Source organism: Triticum dicoccoides, chromosome 7B (genome assembly GCF_002162155.2).
Source record: "Triticum dicoccoides isolate Atlit2015 ecotype Zavitan chromosome 7B, WEW_v2.0, whole genome shotgun sequence".
Lineage (NCBI taxonomy): Eukaryota > Viridiplantae > Streptophyta > Magnoliopsida > Poales > Poaceae > Triticum > Triticum dicoccoides.
In genome coordinates this window covers 230750818-230755113 of record NC_041393.1, presented here as the reverse complement: position 1 = coordinate 230755113, position 4296 = coordinate 230750818, and positions in this window count along the sequence as shown.

Here is a 4296-nt window from a genome sequence, read left to right as displayed (position 1 = left end):
ATTGGAAAGTAGTTCATCACAAGAACCGGTTCCTGTCACAACTACACCAATCAGTGAGGAAGCTAATGATAATGATCATGAAACTTCAGATCAAGTTACTACCGAACCTCGTAGGTCTTCCAGAGTAAGATCCGCACCAGAGTGGTATGGTAATCCTATTCTGGAAGTCATGTTACTTTACCATGGCAAACCTACAAACTATGAGGAAGCGATGATGAGCCCAGATTCCGCAAAATGGCTTGAGGCCATGAAATCTGAGATGGGATCCATGTATGAGAACAAACTATGGACTTTGGTTGACTTGCCCTATGATCGGCAAACCATCGAGAATAAATGGATCTTCAAGAAGAAGACTGACGCTGATGGTAAGGTAACTGTCTACAAAGCTCGACTTGTTGCGAAAGGTTTTCGACAAGTTCAAGGGGTTGACTACGATGAGACTTTCTCGCCCGTAGCGATGCTTAAGTCTGTCCGAATCATGTTAGCAATTGCCGCATTTTATGATTATGAAATTTGGCAAATGGATGTCAAAACTGCATTTCTGAATGGATTTCTGGAAGAAGAGTTGTATATGATGCAGCCGGAAGGTTTTGTCGATCCAAAAGGTACTAACGAAGTGTGCAAGCTCCAGCGATCCATTTATGGACTGGTGCAAGCATCTCAGAGTTGGAATAAACGCTTTGATAGTGTGATCAAAGCATATGGTTTTATACAGACTTTTGGAGAAGCCTGTATTTACAAGAAAGTGAGTGGGAGCTCTGTAGCATTTCTGATATTATATGTAGATGACATATTGTTAATTAGAAATGATATAGAATTTCTGGATAGCGTAAAGGGATACTTGAACAAAAGTGTTTTTAGGAAAGACCTCGGTGAAGCTGCTTACATATTGGGCATCAAGATCTATAGAGATAGATCACGACGCTTAATTGGACTTTCACAAAGCAGATACCTTGATATAGTTTTGAAAAGTTCAAAATGGATCAGGCAAAGAAAGGGTTCTTACCTGTACTACAAGGTGTGAAGTTGAGTTAGACTCAATGCCCGATCACAACAGAAGATAGAGAGAAAATGAAAGATGTTCCCTATGCTTCAGCCATAGGCTCTATCATGTATGCAATGCTGTGTACCAGACCTGACGTATGCTTAGCAATAAGTTTAGCAGGGAGGTACCAAAGTAATCCAGGAGTGGATCACTGGACAGCGGTCAAGAATATCCTGAAATACTTGAAAAGGACTAAGGATATGTTTCTCGTTTATGGAGGTGACAAAGAGCTAGTCGTAAATGGTTACGTCGATGCAAGCTTTGACACTGATCCGGACGATTCTAAATCGCAAACCGGATACGTGTTTATATTGAACGGTGGAGCTGACAGTTGGTGTAGTTCTAAACAAAGCGTCGTGGCGGGATCTACATGCGAAGCGGAGTACATAGTTGCTTCGGAAGCAACAAATGAAGGAGTCTGGATGAAAGAGTTCATTTCCGATCTAGGTGTCATACCTAGTGCATCGCGACCAATGAAGATCTTCTGTGACAATACTGGTGCAATTGCCTTGGCAAAGGAATCCAGATTTCACAAGAGGACCAAGCACATCAAGAGACGCTTCAATTCCATCCGGGACCAAGTCCAGGTGGGAGACATAGAGATTTGCAAGATACATATGGATCTGAATGTTGCAGACCCGTTGACTAAGCCTCTTCCACGAGCAAAACATGATTAGCACCAAGACTCCATGGGTGTTAGAATCATTACTGTGTAATCTAGATTATTGACTCTAGTCCAAGTGGGAGACTGAAGGAAATATGCCCTAGAGGCAATAATAAAGTTATTATTTATTTCCTCATATCATGATAAATGTTTACTATTCATGCTAGAATTGTATTAACTAGAAACATGATACATGTGTGAATACATAGACAAACTTAATGTCACTAGTATTCCTCTACATGACTAGCTCATTAATCAAAGATGGTTATGTTTCCTAACCATAGACATGTGTTGTCATTTGATTAACGGGATCACATCATTAGGAGAATGATGTGATTGACTTGACCCATTCCGTTAGCTTAGCACTTGATCATTTAGTATGTTGCTATTGCTTTCTTCATGACTTATACAAGTTCCTATAACTATGAGATTATGCAACTCCCGTTTACCGGAGGAACACTTTGTGTGCTACCAAACGTCACAACATAACTGGGTGATTATAAAGGAGCTCTACAGGTGTCTCCAAAGGTACATGTTGAGTTGGCGTATTTCGAGATTAGGTTTTGTCACTCCGATTGTCGGAGAGGTATCTCTGGGCCCTCTCGGTAATGCACATCAATATAAGCCTTGCAAGCAATGTAGCTAATGAGTTAGTTACGGAATGATGCATTACGTAACGAGTAAAGAGACTTGCCGGTAACGAGATTGAACTAGGTATTAGGATACCGACGATCGAATCTCGGGCAAGTAACATACCGATGACATAGGGAACAACGTATGTTGTTATGTGGTTTGACCGATAAAGATCTTAGTAGAATATGTAGGAGCCAATATGAGCATCCAGGTTCCGCTATTGGTTATTGACCGGAAACAAGTCTCGGTCATGTCTACATAGTTCTCGAACCCGTAGGGTCCGCACGCTTAAGGTTTCGATGACAGTTATATTATGAGTTTATGAGTTTTGATGTACCGAAGTTTGTTTGGAGTCCCGTATGAGATTACAGACATGACGAGGAGTCTCGAAATGGTTGAGACATGAAGATTGATATATTGGAAGCCTATTTGGATGTCGGAAGTGTTCCAGGTGAAATCGGGATTTTACCGGAGTACCAGGAAGTTAACGGAACCCCCCGAGGGCTTAATGGGCCTTCATGGGCCTTAGTGGAGAAGAGGAGAGGAGGCCAGGGCAGGGCCGCACGCCCCTCCCCCGTAGTCTGAATAGGACAAGGAGAGGGGGGTGCCCCCCTTTCCTTCCCCTCTCCCTCCTCCTTCCCCCCTTCTCCTAGTCCAACACGAAAAGGAGGGAGTCCTACTCCCGGTGGGAGTAGGACTCCCCTTGGCGTGCCCCTCCTTGGCCGGCCGCCCCCTCCCCCTTGGCTCCTTTATATACGGGGGCAGGGGGGCACCTCTAGACACAACAATTGATCTCTTGATCTCTTAGCCGTGTGCGGTGCCCCCCTCCACCATAGTCCTCGATAATATTGTAGTGGTGCTTAGGCGAAGCCCTGCGACAGTAGAACATCAAGATTGTCACCACGCCGTCGTGCTGACGGAACTCTTCCCCGACATTCTGCTGGATCAGAGTACGGGGATTGTCATCGAGCTGAACGTGTGCTAGAACTCGGAGGTGCCGTAGTTTCGGTGCTTGATCGGTCGGGCCGTGAAGACGTATGACTACATCAACCGCGTTGTTCTAACGCTTCCGCTTTCGGTCTACGAGGATACGTGGACAACACTCTCCCGTCTCGTTGCTATGCATCACCATGATATTGCGTGTGCATAGGATTTTTTTTGAAATTACTACGTTCCCCAACAGTATATTGCACCGACGATACTTGCTATTTAGGGTTCCATCGACGCCGAGGAACCCCCTAACCCGGTCGTCCCCAATCGCCCTCAGGTATGGCGATGCACGGTCGACAGGTCAGCACTCGGACCAGGGGATTCTTGGCGTGGGCGACAGTGTCGGGACCGATGGGACCCTCGACACCTCGATCCTCGACCCCTCGACCCTCGACTCCTTTTCCCCTTGATCCTCGACCCCTCGACCACTCGGCGACCCTCGACCCCTCGGCAACCCTCTTTTTCTACATTTCCTACTTCTTCTTTTTTCATCTTCTTCTTCTACTTCTTTTTTTTCATCTTCTTCTTTCTTCATCGTCTTCTTCTTCTACTTATTGTTCTTTTTTTCATCATCTTCTTCTTCCTCTTCCTCCTCTTCTTATTCTTCTTCTTCTTCCTCTTCTTGTTTTACTTCTTTTTTTCATCTTTCTTGTTTATTCTTAAAAATAGAAAACAAAACTAAATTAAACTAAACTAACCTAAACTAAACTAAACTAAGCTAAACTAACCTAACCTAAACTAAACTAACCTAAACTAAATCTAAAAAACAGAAGAAAAAAAACAAAAACTCACCACGGGTAGGGGGCGCGGGTTGAGAAGGCCGAGGGGTAGGGCGGCCGGTGACGGTGCGGCTCCAATGGCGGGGCGGGGCGGTGCGACGCGGCTCCAGCGATGGGGCGGCGTGGCGCGGCTCCGGGGGCAGGCCGGCCGGTGACGGGGTGGGCTCCCGGGGGATGGCGCGGCG